Source organism: Hibiscus syriacus, unplaced genomic scaffold, assembly GCF_006381635.1.
Source record: "Hibiscus syriacus cultivar Baekdansim isolate YM2019G1 unplaced genomic scaffold, ASM638163v2 tig00000453_pilon, whole genome shotgun sequence".
Classification (NCBI taxonomy): Eukaryota; Viridiplantae; Streptophyta; class Magnoliopsida; order Malvales; family Malvaceae; genus Hibiscus; species Hibiscus syriacus.
The window spans coordinates 523,342-540,409 of NW_024061788.1; positions in this window are offsets into that span (position 1 = coordinate 523,342).

Consider the following 17,068-nt stretch of genomic DNA (forward strand, 5'->3'; position numbering starts at 1 on the left):
CTCTCCACCGTAAAGTCTTGTATAAGGTAAATGGATCTTCAGTTGGTTAATTCTTTCGTTTTAAAGCTTGTTTTGATTCTTGGGATGTTAAGAAAGATTAAGGAAAGCTTTAGGTGGCTTAAAACTCAAAGATTAACAAGTTATGAGAAATTAAGAAAAATGAGTTTTAAAGTGAATATTTGAAATAGAAGGAGTTAATAGAGTTTGAAGATGAATTTGACTTGTCGATGGTTAAATTAAGAAATATGAAGTGTTAGAATTAGATTTAGAACATGTTGGAAATTAAGTATAATTATTGAATGCCATATAAAGGATAGGATGTTGAGTTTAAAGAAGTGATTATTGAGTAGAAGTGAGTTTAAGTGTGTGTATGAATGTTAGGAATATTAAAGGAGGTGAAGGACGAGGAGTTGAGATGAAAAGAGAGTGAATTTCGTGCATAAAATAGAATTTCTGGGTTGTGTGCATTGATGCATCTTTAAGGTGTATCGATGTACTCTCAAATAAATGAACATTGAATGCAATTAGTGCATCGATGCATAAGGAGTGCATCGATGCACCCCCTTAAAATAAAAACATCGAATGGGATTTATGTACCGATGCATAGATAGTGCATCGATGCACCAGTCAAGGGAAGCATCGATACGTGGTGTAGTGCATCGATGCATACCTTCATTAAAAGATGAAAATAGGTTTCTTTTTAGCCTAAGGAATGATAGTTTAGAATATATCAATTCGTATGCTGATATGTATCAATGTATTACTATGTAGATTTAGAACGTAATCTTGTTCTGAAACAATCGAAAGATTAGGATCGAGTCAAAGCAAGCAAGGCTAATGTGAGTACGTATTAGTTGGTATATTATGATGAATGGAAATAAGACTTGCGACAAGTCTATTTCCAATAATAGCATACATATAAGCATGTTATTGATATGGGCATAATTATGATATATTATTGTATATGTGGTATGATTTGTGTGAATGTATGTTATTGTTATGTTATTAAGATATCAATCACGTGATAATGAATTGTATGGATATATGGAAGGTGAAGTAAGCTAAAGTACGTGATCATATGTGTATGGGATAAGCCATATGATATGAGTGATATGATAAGAACCTATGTTTATGTGATATGGCTATGTGAATATATGGTAAACATAATAATGATGCCCATGTTACGTGACATGAGAGCTAGAGGTATAGTTGGCATGCCAAGAGTCGAGGGTTCTACGTGGTCCTTCGAGACATATATGTAATTCTGTGGAACATATATATATGGTACTTTGGTACACTTATATGGTCCATTGTATTATGTGTATGGTTCTTGCGGAGTGGTCCTTCGGGACATAGTGGTCCTTCGGGACAAATCAGTGGTCTTTCGGGACATAGTGGTCCTTCGGGACAAATATAAAATACCCCTAGTGGGAATTTATTCGAGCTGTGGTGACAGTATCAGTGCATAACCACAATGAACTCACATATCTTTAGTTCTCCAAGATGTACATGGGCCAATAAAGAAATAATATACAGAAACTTAACATGATTGTCATATGTGATTGAACATTTGGATGTGAATGTATAAGTTTCATTTATTGCATATATGATATGTTCTATGTGAAATATGTTGATATGATATATGGAAATGTAAGTGAATATAATATAATTATATGATATGTTAGAAGTAATTTCATGGGAAATCTAGTGAACACTATATACATATATATACATAGATAATGAAGTGAACTATATGATTAATGAGAATTGAGACAAAGCATATAGTATATTAATTGAGGAAAAGGTATATAAATAAGTATAAAGGGATATTAGATAAGTTGTGTAGGAAGATATATACGTTTAAAATAGAACTGTGAACTAACCTTGCTAAATTAGTAAGGGATATGAAATTTAGTATAAGAATCTAAGAAATCATATGAAAATATCAGAGAAATCAAATGAAAATAAGTTATGCAAATGTATGTTTATTAAATGAAGATTTGGTGAGGAATGAATTAAGAGAATATAAGAAATTAGGATATTAGAATATGTAACGAGAATTTATGGGTGAAATGTTAAATAGAAACATATAGAAATGAGAGATAAGATATGTAGGATTGCGATCAAAAATTACAGGATTAAGAATAAGGTAAGTAAACAACTTAAATGAAGATAGTAGAATGTGGTATAAGCTAATTAGTGTAAAGTAAATGATTATAAGAATATGAAATAGTAAAACTCATATGTGATATTATAAGGTTTGTGTATGTATGTATTCATTTTATGAAGTGTACGTGAAGATGTTTGTTATAATAGCATTAATTATTCATATGCATTGTTAGAAGTTTAGTTTATATTATATGTTTTATAAGCCTCACTAAGTCATAGACTTAGCGTGTGATTGTTTCACACGTAGGTTACAGAAGCGAGAAGAGAAGCTAAGAGGAGCAAGACAGGTTAGCATATTCCTTGCAAATATCAGATCAGAAACATATTAAACATATGTATTCTGTTTATTAGAATATAGTTGGCATGTAGTATAAATATTTGAATAGTATAAGCTCTGATATGTTTTGTAAAACCCATTTATGTCAATTAATGATAAAATATTAATTTTATCGAATAATGAGTTGAATTGTTATCCACTTGTAAAGGAAAATGTTTTGAAAAGTCAATGTGACACCTAGAACTTGGATCCGGGTCGGATACGGGTTGGGGGTGTTACATTTAATGGTATCAGAGCTAAGGTAAAATAGTTTTAAAAATGTGTACATGTTAACATATAGTGAAAATTTCTGATCTGATAGTGTAAGGAATATGTTGTCTTGCTAATAGAATTAGATTGCTAAGTTATAATAGAAGTATGATTATGATAATTTTGAAGTATAGTGAAAGGCGATATTCCTGACTATGATAGCTATTCACATGCCTTGTCTAGGCAGGATGAAGAGCGGACACCTCAGGAAGTGCCTCGTAAGATCAAAAGTTGATTTCAGAAAATTAAAATCATATTAGAATAGTGATAGAAGATCTTCATTATTTTGAATCAGAAAGGTGATATGGATTAGTTTTGTTAGTACATGGATAAGATAGAATATGGTGAATAAGTATCACCATAGAATGTTAAAAAGATCAAAGGATGTGGTGAGTATTTGTATAAGAGTTCAAGAATAGATGCATCAGTGACAAGTGTATAAGAGATATGGAGATGGAGTTTATGAATTTGAGAAAAAAAGGATAATACTATGTTTAAGCAAGAATATGGATACGATAAGGGTTTGCATTCTAGATGGGTAAAGTTAGCGTTGGCTAACAAGATTATGTGATGAAAAATGTATTGGAATTATAAGATTTTGAGATATTGTCAGGATAAGATAACCAAAGATGATGTGGATCTGAATATAGTTGTATATTTTGATCATAATAATGTGACATAGTGAAGAAGGTAAGGATTCGTATGTTTAAGGAAAGTTAAAGAGTAATTGAAAAGTTTAAGAATCAATATATCAGCAATCAGTTTATAAGGTAGAGAAAGTTAGACTTCTTGAGTTTGGAAACAGAGAAATTGTAACGTGTAAGGAAATGAATATAGTTTGATAAGTCGAAGAAATTGTTGTTAAGTTATTTAAAGGAAATGATGTATGTAAGTGAAGTATGGAGGGCTTGTGCCTAGACTAAATATTATTGGTGTTAAAATTGTTTTTTCCAAGAAGTGATGAATTGTGTTAAAGATCTAGAGAGATCTCGAAAGGATTAAGAGAATTCGTATCTCACAAAAATCAACACTATCGAAGAGAGACAGAGATTATGATTTTCAATTACAGACTCGGTTTGAATTAGTGTATTCCATATCAAAGGATCAAATTTGATGAAAGATAGATACGCTTGAATAGTAGAGTCTGGTACTGGAAGATTAAATAAGGAGTTAAGAATGAATATGAAATTAAGTTAGAAGAGAAAGTAAGGGATTGGATTAAAAGTTCTGCTAGGAAATAGGTAAAGTAAAATTATTTTAAAAAGGATCAAGTGATATAGGTACTGTTTTGCAAGGGTTTAAGAATGGGTACATTGATGATTGGTTTATAAGATAAAAGAAGTTAAAATACTTGAGTTTGAATTTACGAAAATTGCATTGTGAAGGAGTAAGAATGTGAGTTGAATGAATTAAATACATTAATACTGAGCTAATTTCGACCGGAAAGAGTGTATATGATTGGAAGAACTGTTGCGGACTGACAAGGTTGAGTGATGAAGAATGTAGTTAAAAGATTAAAGATGATGTCAGGTTAAGCTAACAGAGTATGGTGCAAATTTGTAAATGGTTATGTATTTGATTATGTAAATGTGATGTAGTGAAAGAGATAAAGATTAATATGTTTAAAGGAAGTTAAGGATATGTGTATTGTAATGCGAACAAAGACTTTACAAAGAATAAGATTTGTGCAAAGAGTGTTAATTATTAAAGTTACGAAGAGGTGATAAAGATCAGAAATCAGAGATAAGCATAAGTGATAGGAAAAGAGCATGTGTGCATGAAAGAAAAGATGTGATTTGTGTATAAGGAGGTTTCGATTTTGATGGAATAAAGGAATAATGGAATAAGGAAATGAAATGATAAAGTTTAAAGAATAAGATATGATAAAGGCTATGTTTGGTCAAGAACACTTAGTCAGATAAATAAAGAATGATTAATATGTATTAAGGAAGTTTAAGAAGTAATTAAGTGATGACGAATAAAAGTTGGTTATTATAGCAAGGCAATGAAAGATTGATAAGGAATTTGATTGATTTATGAATTTGAGTGATAAGAATTGATGCTACTGGTTATATGATAAGTGACATGATAGAGATGTATAAAGGAAAAAGTTAGTTGAAGAACTAAATAAAGGAAAGATTAAGTAAATGAAACAACATAAGAACATTAGAAGATATGTTCTTATTGTGTGTGCAGTGAAAATTCGAGGATGGATTTTCTTTTAAAGGAAGGAAGATTTGTAACATCCCAAAAGTCGGGTCAATGACCAAAATAGAATTTTGGTAAATTTAGTGACTAATTTCATAAAAGATTGGAAGTTGGGGACTTAAATGAAAAGTGTTGATGTTGATTTAATAACAAAGTTTGAAAGTAATAAGGGTATTATGGTCGTTTTTAGGGAAGATTTTTATTTTCCCTTTATAAAGGGTAATAAGCACGTGGGAAAGGAGATAATTTCTCTAGAGCCTTCTTCAGTCTTCTTCTTTCTCCTCTCCACCGTGAAGTCTTGTATAAGGTAAGTGGGTCTTCAGTTGGTTAATTCTTTCGTTTTAAAGCTTGTTTTGATTCTTGGGATGTTAAGAAAGATTAAGGAAAGCTTTAGGTGGCTTAAAACTCAAAGATTAACAAGTTATGAGAAATTAAGAAAAATGAGTTTTTAAGTGAATATTTGAAATAGAAGGAGTTAATAGAGTTTGAAGATGAATTTGACTTGTTGATGGTTAAATTAAGGAATATATAAAGTGTTAGAATTAGATTTAGAACATGTTGGAAATTGAGTGTAATTCTTGAATGCCATATAAAAGATAGGATGTTGAGTTTAAAGAAGTGATTATTGAGTAGAAATGAGTTTAAGTGTGTGTATGAAAGTTAGGAATATTAAAGGAGGTGAAAGATGAAGAGTTGAGATGAAAAGAGAGTGAATTTCGTACATAAAATGGAATTTCTGGGTTGTGTGCATCGATGCATCTTCAAGGTGTATCGATGCACTCTCAAATAAATGAACATCAAATGCAATTAGTGCATCGATGCACCCCCTTAAAATACAAACATCGAATGGGATTTATGTACCGATGCATAGATAGTGCATCGATGCACCCGTCAAGGGATGCATCGATACCTGGTGTATTGCATCGATGCATACCTTCATTAAAAGATGAAAATAACTTTTTTTTAGCCTAAGGAGTGATAGTTTAGAATATATCAATTTGTATGCTGATATGTATCAATGTATTACTATGTAGATTTAGAACGTAATCTTGTTCCGGAACAATCGAAATATTAGGATCAAGTCAAAGCAAGCAAGGCTAAGGTGAGTGCGTATTAGTTGGTATATTATAATGAATGGAAATAAGACTTGCGACAAGTCTATTTCCTATAATAGAATACATATAAGCATGTTATTGATACGGGCATAATTGTGATATATTATTGTATATGTGGTATAATTTGTGTGAATGTATGTTATTGTTATGTGATTAAGATATCAATCATGTGATAATGAATTGTATGGATATATGGAAGGTGAAGTAAGCTAAAGTATGTGATCATATGTATATGAGATAAGCCATATGATATGAGTGATATGATAAGAACATATGTTTATGTGATATGGCTATGTGAATATATCGTAAACATAATAATGATGCCCATGTTACGTGACATGAGAGCTAGAGGTATAGTTGGCATGCTAAGAGTCGAGGGTTCTACGGGTCCTTCAGGACATATATGTAATTCTGTGGAACATATATGTGGTACTTTGGTATACTTATTTGGTCCATTGTATTATGTGTATGGTTCTTAAGGAGTGGTCCTTCGGGACATAGTGGTCCTTCGGGACAAATTGGTGGTCCTTCGGGACATAGTGGTCCTTTGGGACAAATATACAGTGCCCCTAGTGGAAATTTACTCGAGTTGTGGTGATAGCATCAGTGCACAACCTCAATGAACTCACATATCTTTAGTTCTCCAAGATGTATATGGGCCAATAAAGAAATAATATACAGAAACTTAACATGATTGTCATATGTGATTGAACATTTGGATGTGAATGTATGAGTTTCATTTATTGCATATATGATATGTTCTATGTGAAATATGTTGATATGATATATGAGAATGTAAGTGATATAATATAATTATATGATATGTTAGAAGTAATTCATGGAAATCTAGTGAACGCTATATACACATATACATAGATAATGAAGTGAACTATATGATTAACGAGAATTGAGACAAAGCATATAGTATATTAATTGAGAAAAAAGGTATATAAATAGTATAAAAGGATATTAGATAAGTTGTGTAGGAAGGTATATACGTTTAAAATAGAAATGTGAACTAACCTTGCTAAATTAGTAAGGGATATGAAATTTAGTAAAAGAATCTAAGAATCATATGAGAATATCAGAGGAATCAAATAACAATAAGTTATGTAAATGTATGTTTATTAAATGAAGATTTGGTGAGGAATGAATTAAGAGAATATAAGAAATTAGGATATTAGAATATGTAACGAGAATTTATGGGTGAAATGTTAAATAGAAACATATAGAAATAAGAGATAAGATATGTAGGATTGCGATCAAAATTACAGGATTAAGAATAAGGTAAGTAAACGACTTAAATGAAGATAGTAGAATGTGGTAAGTAGTGTAAAGTAAATGATTATAAGAATATGAAATAGTAAAACTCATATATGATATTATAAGGTTTGTGTATATATGTATTCATTTTATAAAGGGTACATGAAGATGTATGTTATAATAGCATTAATTATTCATATGCATTGTTAGAAGTTTAGTTTATATTATATGTTTATAAGACTCACAAAGTCATTGACTTAGCGTGTGATTGTTTAACACGTAGGTTACATAAGCAAGAAGAGAAAGTAAGAGGAGCAAGACAGGTTAGTATCTTCCTTACAAATTTTGGATCAGAAACATATTAAACATATGTATTCTGTTTATTAGAATGTAGTTGGCATGTTGTATAAAGATTTGAATATTAAGCTATGATATGTTTTGTAAAACCCATTTATGTCAATTAATGATAAAATATTAATTTTATCGAATAATGAGTTGAATTTTTATCCACCTATAAAGGAAAATGTTTTGAAAAGTTAATGTGACACCTAGGACTCAGATCCGGGTCGGATACGGGTTGAGGGTGTTACACCATTTTGGTTTAGAAGTGTTTTCTTTGAAAAATTGACCTCCTCTTTATTTAACTTTCTACCTTCATTATCATATGCATGATCTCGTCTATCTTTACATAGTGATACAATTCAACCACGTTAGCAATCTCCAAGTTTAATCCTGCCAAAACCTTACCATAGTCGATTCTCGTTCTTCCTTAATGTTTTCACAGTTCATTGAAACCTCCATGTCTTTGTAGTAGTACTTACGCTCGTATTGCCTTGCTTAAGATTCTACAATCTTTGAAACAAGTCACGGTGATAATGAATAGGTATGAATCTTCTTCTCATGATACCTTTCATTTTGTATTAAAGAGTTCATTAGTCTTTCACCATTTCTTCTCTGAGTACTTGTTAATTGATCCCACCAAATCAATACATAGTTAATGAACTCTATTGCTATCATTTTGACTTTCTTGTGCATTGAATAGTTATGACATTCAAACATGTAACCGACCTTGCTTTCCTAATTCATATAGGCCTCTAGATCGTTCTTCTCTTAGAATGGTGGTATGGTGACTTCGATAATGCTAAGGTTTTCATCAAAGTGTGAATGTCCTTCTTAATATCTCAGGACATTCCACCTTGATACCTGTGATGCTTGATCAACTTCGGCCTTATTGTTGTTATCATCATCATACTCTTCATAATATTTTTCTTCTTTCCTTGGTTGGTTTTTCTTCTAGGATCTCTAATTACTTTGCGTGATGCCTCGAGAAATCTTAAGTCTATCGATCCTCTTATTTAGTGATTCAAGTTCAATCCTCAATAATCTTGACATTTCTCTCATCATGGCTTGTGTTTGTAGATTTGGTTTTCCTTCTTCTTGGCACGAGCTTCCTGATCTCTAAGAAATTGTAAGTGAAAAATAAAGAAATGAAAAAAATGAAAAAAATGAAAGCACCTTACCAAATTCACTCATAAAGCCTCGTGGTTCACTCCAAAGAAAGTAAGATGTCATTCCACTTTTTCCTTTATGTTTGCACTCTTGGTAATTGAATCGGATTATACTTTTTCTTTCTGATCTTACATTCTCAATTGCCTTTTTCCACTCCTTTCTCTCTTGTATAGTTCTTTTAAGGAAATAAATCAAGACTTTTCAAGTGATGTGCTTATAGCGTTAGCTGAAAATAATGTTAAGGGTAGAAGAAAACAAATATATAAAGAAATAGGTAAGCTTATAATAGATTTTTTTTTATTTTGAAGGAAAACCATTAATGTGCCTTATTAAAAACCCCTTATAAACCTAATAAGAGGTAAGAGTACCCAACTACCATAAATCATGAATTAAGTACATTAGCCATAATGTCATTGAAATGTTATTGATAAAAACCAACTCAAAAACAAAGAGCCACCAGTCTTATGGGCCCAACTAATAACTTATGATCAATATCATTACAAGCACGCAGGGCAAAAGTAATATAGAACCTAGGCATAGACGCAAAATAGCACAAGACTCTCTAACAAATACACCAATAGTGGAAATCATCAAAAGTTCGAGTAATCTTGTGAACAAGAATCAATGAATCATTTAAACTGAACATCCTCCCACCCTTTATCACAACAAGATGCAATCTAGCAAGAAGCGCATGAAGTTTCGTAAATCTAGCTTTAAAGACCCAACTGTCCTTGAATAAGACTGCAATAAGCCTGACCCTCAAATAATAGTTATAACACCAACAGCAACAACACGATAATCACATTCAAAGGAACCATCTGTATTTACATTAATCACTCTTATAACTGATGGTCTCTATTTATCATAGTACATAGCGGATCGCTTGTAAATGTATATGCTAAGGCAAGTAAATCTGTTCAAATGTACACAATCGAAGCAAGTAATATAGTAGTAAGTTGAATATCATCTCCACATGGATTGGTGGGAATTGTAAATGCTTTGCTACAGCTAGAACAAGGTGTCACAAGCTAGTCCTACAGTTCTTGTCAAAGAGGAAAGTAAACGGGAACAAATGGTTTAAACATATGGAAAAATATTGTCGAGGCAAGAATTAATGTAAATTATGGTGTGCAGTAAAGTTTGGTCGATGCAAGAAAATTATGCAAAAGTAAGCAAATAAAAGTTATCAAAGAAAATAAAAATGTTGAGTTCAATATATTCAGAAAAAAACTCACACAATCACTTCTTATGGAGCACTTAGGTTGTTTACTATGGTGAGAAGTTATTTCACACTAAGAATGATTTAATGCGCTATTCTTAAGTTCCATTGGTTCACGTAGATCTACCTTAATTCTCTTGATATAGGCATATATTCCTAGAAAAAGGAATCTCTCGAAAGCTCTTACAAAATCTAGGAATTTTTCCAATGCACCAGGCAATCTCTCAAAAGCTCTTACAGTGTCAAGGAAAAATTTTAAAAGTGAACAAAACAACACTTAGCATAACAAACTACATCATCATTAACAATAAAATAACGTTCAACAAAACAATAACCAACACCAAGTAAAACAGTTCATGATACGTAAATATCATCCACAATCATTCTTTTAAGCACAACCCTTAACATGATATGAAGATGAAGAACATAGGAAGAAACACTCCCAAATATGAGTTATGTCGTGACATTCTTACTACCACCACCCTGGTCTAGCGACCAACCTCTCTCGAGGGCTTGGCCGCTGCTCTGATGAAGCCCGATGGAGGGCACCAAGGACGGTCGAGTGGGAACGATGGAAAATAGGGTGATACAACTTCTTACTCCAAGCCTAGGATATATTTTCCCTTGATTGTGTCACCTTTTGAAAAGCTATGGTGGGGTATTTAAAGGGAATTTCTAGGGTTTAGTGCCCTTGGAAATTCCCTAATACTCTCGTTGACATACCCATTTTATAAATGATATAGAAGTTGGCAATGGTCAATTTCCTTGATGAGGGCATGATTACACGGGGATGAAGTTGGGAAAGTGACGTTATAGTTCTGTTGAGCCACGTCAGAATTGCAAGATAATCTTACCTTGGCAAGAAAATTTGTTCCTCACCGTCGTCTTCTTGTGTTCCTCTCTAGCCCTGGAGAATTACCTTGTCTTGGCAAATAAATTCCTCCTTTGTCATTTCCTGCATCACACAACGAACCAACAACCTTCCTCTAAAGCAGCATCAGTTGAACCAAATAAAGTTTGCCTCGGTAAAATTATCCACCACATCAAATGTATACTACATGCAACTATATGCAACTAAAATGCTATGACAAATGACTTTTAGGCAAACAATAACCAAAGTAAAAGAACCAGAACACGGTCTTTTATGGAGTTATCAATAGTCCAAACCCATATGGGAAATCTTCCTACCGCTTGCACATTGTTCCTCCTCCTTGACAATCATAATTAATACTCTTGACCAAGAATTCTCGCATTTAACCAAAATCTCTTGTGTCCGAGGACAACTATAAACAACATGTAACGTTTTTTCTTCAGCAGAAGAACACATTTGACAAATTCCATTAGACAACCCATCGACTTTAAGGAAACTACCAATAGTCAACGCATTACGAGCTACTCGTCATGCAAAGATACAGATTTTTGGGAGCAACTGAATCTTTGTAACGACCGACCAAGCCTTCAAACAATGCTTATTATCATGGACTCGTTGTTGTAGCCCCCAGTAACTTGAGCGCACTGAGTACATGTCAATGTCATGGTTGCCCCAAATAATCACATTTCTATGACAAGAAGCGATGGTAACATTCAGAATATCCTAGCATCATCCTCAGTAAATACCCTGTGAACCAAATTTCATTCCATAAATTAGTTTCGGGTAACATAAACTCATGACAATAAATAAGATTAATAAAAGAGTCAGGATAACTTTCTTGTTAAACACACAACTTTAGCCCCCCATTGGTCACAATGAACCCTGAGTACAACTCTTAATGCCAACTCTCTAGAATAAAACCCCTATGCAAAGCCTGAAGAGTCTAAGCAAACAAACTTATCTTTAAGCGAAGCGTTCATGATGTCTGTAGTAGAAAAATACTTCGCACGAAACACCCAAGCAACCAAACTATCAGGCTCTTTATAAATGCCACAATTGTTTACCCAAAAGAACCATATTAAAACTATGAGAACCCGAAAGCCTAAAACATACCCGTTTAGGCTTGCATAAAGTCTTCCATGTAACCAAATACCATCCTCGTTATCAATATTCCTAGATCATTAATAATGACAGATAGCAATAGCCATATTATTAACCAATCACTCAGGTAAAAAATAACACGACATCATATACTGAGGTAGCGCTTGCGCCATAGCTTTAATAAAAAACCTCTCTTCCACCATAAGAGAGAAGCTGTTAAGTTGCCGTCATTTTGCTATACATATTTTCTTTGAGAAACCCAAAAGTAGCAGTCTTATGTTCCCAATATGAAGAGGCATACCAAGATAATGCCCAATATATCCATTTCATCAATACTCAATGGTCGATAACTGCGATGACAGTATTGAATTGTTCTAAGACTAAAGTCTTGAAATGGCTTCAAGTTGGGTGTTGAAGTTGTTGTGCTCTCCACCCTTTGCTTTGTACTTTTATTTTGAACTTCTTTGTTTTTTGTTTTTTAAGACCTCATTTGATGATTTTGTTTTCTTTTCTTTCTTTCTCTTTTTTTCTTCTTCTTTGGCACTTGGATTGGATCTTTAATGAGGCATTTACTTGATTCCACCACAGCTCTGATTACCATATGATGTAAGTTGAGGGTGAACATCTTAGTTGATGTTGAAGAAATTACCTCTTTGATTAGTGGATCTAGGAATGCATCAAGTAAACCTACAAGTATGTTGACGAAAACGGGTAAAGAAAATGAAAGAACACGAGAATTTTACGAGGTTCGGCAATGTGCTTACGTCCTCGGTGCCTAGGCGGCGCTAAAATTTTATTCAATGATATTTTAGGTCTAGGTTACATCTCTATTTATAATAGAAAACCCTGGTACATAATTACAAAATCAACCCTGTACCGTACCGCGGGGGCTACGCCCCCGCACCCCCAACCCACATAATTTATAACCCCACAACGAGACTTTCTTTGTAAGGACAGTTGATGTTCGCTCACTCCGCTCCATCTCCTGTCCTCTTTACTGGTATATTATGAGCCATACCTAACAAATCTCCACCTTGGCGATATCCTGCCCCTTGGAAACTTCAATGTGGGTTGGGTTACCTGCTTCTTTAACAACTCGAAACATTCAACAAGTCCAAGCAATGCTTGAACTTGTCTGTCGTAACGGCTTGGTGAACATATCAGCGGCATTCTCATCAGTATGTACCTTCTGAAACAAAACCTCTCCAGATGCAACCAACTCTCTGATCTTGTGGAACCTTACATCAATATGTTTAGTTCTAGCACGATACACCTGATTCTTAGCCAAGTGAATAGCACTTTGATTATCACAAAGCAACTGAACTCCACCTTGTTGAACACCCCCAACTCCTTCACTAAACCAGTAGCCATAAAGCTTCTTTGCTTCTTCAGCTGCCATGTATTCAGCTTCAGTTGTAGATAGTGCCACGACAGATTGAACAGTATTCTAGCAAATAGGCCCTCCACCAAGAGTAAACACATACCCTGTCGTAGATCTTCTATTATCCAAGTCACCTGCATAATCTGAATCCACATATCCTACAACCAAAGGATTATCCGCGCTGACTCCCAAAAACAATTCCATGTCCCACAGTACCCTTTAAGTACCGAAAGATCCACTTGACTGCATCCCAATGTTGCTTACCAGGTTTAGACATGTACTTACAACTTGACTAACAGCATGAGCTAAATCAGGACGCGAACATACCATCGCATACATCAAGCAGCCAACAGCATTAGAATACGGAACCTTTGCCATATTTTCAGCTTCCTTATCGTCTTAGGGCACTGTTCTGATGAGAGCTTAAAGTGATTCGCCAATGGAGTGCTAATGGTTTCGCGCTGCTCATCGCAAACCTTTCTAGCATTTTCTCAACATAACCCCGTGAGATAGCCGCAGTTTCCTTGAGTCTCTGTCCCTTGCAAATTTCCATTCCAATAATTTTCTTTGCAGCACCTAAATCTTTCATATCAAATTCCTGACTCAATAAAGTTTTCAAACCGATAACATCATCCATGTTCTTCGCAGCAATCAACATATCATCAACATACAGTAATAGAAAAATAAAGAACCATCATAAAGGCTCTAACATACAAACAATCATACTCACATCGGTTGTAGCCAATCTTGATCATATAGGAAAACCGTTTATCCACTGTCTCGGAGACTGTTTTAACCCGTACAAAGATTTCTTCAATCTGCAAACTAAATGCTCGTTTCCAGGTTGAGTGAAACCTTCAGGTTGCCGCATGTAGATCTGCTCCTCTAAATCACCATGCAAAAAAGCAGTTTTAACATCCATCTGCTAATGCAAATCCCAACTAGCCACCAATGCAAGTACTGCTCGGATTGAAGTGTGCCTGACCACAGGAGAAAAGATTTCATCATAATCAACTCCTTTCTGCTGTGAAAAAACCCTTCGCTACCCAAACGAGCTTGAACTTCTCCCCCTCTTTTTCTGTTACTGCTGTGGTTCTTCTTATACACCCATTTGCAACCAATCGGCTTCTTACCCTCAGGAAGGGGAACTAGCTCCCATGTGCGATTGTGATTCAAAGACTCCATCTCCTCAACCATGGCTGCCATCCACTTGTCGTTTTCCTGACTAGTAACGGCATCATGAAAAGTAACTGGTATCATCACTGCTAACAGTAAGTGCAAAAGATACCAAGTCTTCAAAACCCAATCTGTTCGGAGGCTTATATTCGTCCGTCTCACCCTGTCTCTGGCGAGACTATAATCCTGCAAATCATCGTAGTGGAACCACCAGAAGTCGGTTGAGAAGTTTCTGGTTTCTCAACTGGAACTGCTCGAAATCTACCATTGTCGTGTCTTGCTTCTGCTGCAAATAGATGTTCATCAAAAACGACATCTCTACTAATCACAACTTTCTTCGCAACTGGATCCCAGAACTTGAATCCTTTGACACCTTTCTTGTAACCCAGAAAATGCACTCCTTCGATTTGCATCAAGTTTGGATCTCTCATCAGCAGGTACATGCACATAAGCAGGACAACCAAAAATCCATAAGTTATCAAAACTAAACATCATGACCAGTCCATACCTCTTCTGCAACTTTCCCAGCCAGCGATGCCCTTGGCGATCTGTTGATAAGGTAAACGCCATGTTAACAGCCTCAGCCCAGAAGGTTTGGGAAGCCCCGCATTCAACGCAAACATGGCTCTTTCATTCAACGACCGTTTCATTCGTTCCGCAACACCATTCTGTTGTGGTGTCTTGCGCACTGTAAAATGGCTCTGAATCCCATGCTCCTTACAGAATTGTAGGAACTGTGAATCTGTGTACTCCGTACCATTGTTAGACGCAAACACTTGATTTTCGTCCTGTTGGTTTTCTACCTCAGCTTTCCACAGCTTGAACTTCTCAAAAACTTCAGATTTCTGTTCAAAAAATACACCCAAACTTTCCGTGAAAAATCATCAATAAAAGTAACATAGTACTAGATCCACCCAAAGACGATGTCGTGGAAGGCCCCATACATCAGAATGCACATAATCAAGAATCCTTGAGTGTGCTTCGCAGTCTTGAAACGGACTTTAGTCTGTTTACCAAGAACACAATACTTGCAAAAATCGAGCTTACAGCTTTTGACACCATGCAACAAGTTTCTCTTGTGTAATTCTGCCATACCACGTTCACTAAGATGAGCAAGGCGCATGCCACAATTTTGTCGTTCATCACAGGACTCAACAGAGTGAACTCCACCAAAACGGTACTCCCTAACAATCTGTAGATATCCCTGCAGTCTCTTGCCTTTCATCACAGTCAATGCTCCTTTAACAATCCGAATGGTTTCCCTATCCTCGTCAGCCTTAGGGATAAAACCTCTCTTGTGCAAGTGCCAAGGAAATCAAATTCTTCTTCAAGTCGGGATATGTCGAACACCACTCAACGTCCGAACGGAGCCATCGTGCATCTTAATTCTGACATCACCAATACCAACAATATTGCAACATCGATCATCACCCAAATAAACCGAACCAAATTAACCGACCTGTATGTCGAAAACCATTCCCTATTTGGCGTGATGTGATAAGAACATCCAGAATCACGAATCCAAGCATCCGTCAATTGTGTCGTTGAAATAGAAAGCATATCACCCTCACTGCAATCAGAAGTATCATCCTAGACCACGTTCACAGACTTGGTGAGCCATCACGCTTCTCTCATCAGTCTGCTTTTTCAACTTCGGACAGTCTCGCTTCATATGTCCCGCCTCCTTGCACTTGTAAACAGTGAATCGTCTTCTTATCCCTGGATTTGGATCTGGAATTCCGCTTCCCGGACCATGCCTTCTCTGGCTTCCGTCCACGATCTCGATTACCTTGACATATAAGCTATCGGCTTGAGAGCTTTCCCCTGCATTCTGCTTCCGCTGGTTGTGAGCCAACAAGGCTGCAGTAATCTCCTCAACGTTGATAGTCTCTTTCCCATATGTAAGAGTAGTCACCATGTGTTCGTAAGAGGAAGGCAACGAACACAACAGAATCATCGCTCTGTCTTCATCCTCAATTTTCACATCAAGCCGAGCCAGATCAGAAACGATTTGATTGAAGACATTCACGTGTTGCGCCAAATCGTGATCGTCCTCATCTTCAGCCCATACAGCCGCTGCTTCAGATACAGTTTTGTCGTTAAGGATTTGGACATAAACTGACTTTCCAACTTCCTCCAAATTTCGTGGAGACGATAGATGCATGACGTGATACATGACCTCGTCCGCCAAGCATAATCGTATGGTTCTGCCGCTCGCTGCTGCAATTCTTCCCAATCTTCCTCATCCATCGACGCGGCTTTGTAGGTCGCAAAGCTTCAAGATCCCTTGCTGCGCCAATAGATCCTTCACCCTTTGCCATAATCGAAGTTACCCTGACCATCGAATTTCACGACTTCGAATTTTGCTCTGACATCGATACCAATGTTGACGAAAACGGGTAAAGAAAACGAAAGAACACGAGAATTTACGAGGTTCGGCAATGTGCTTACGTCCTCGGTGCCTAGGCGG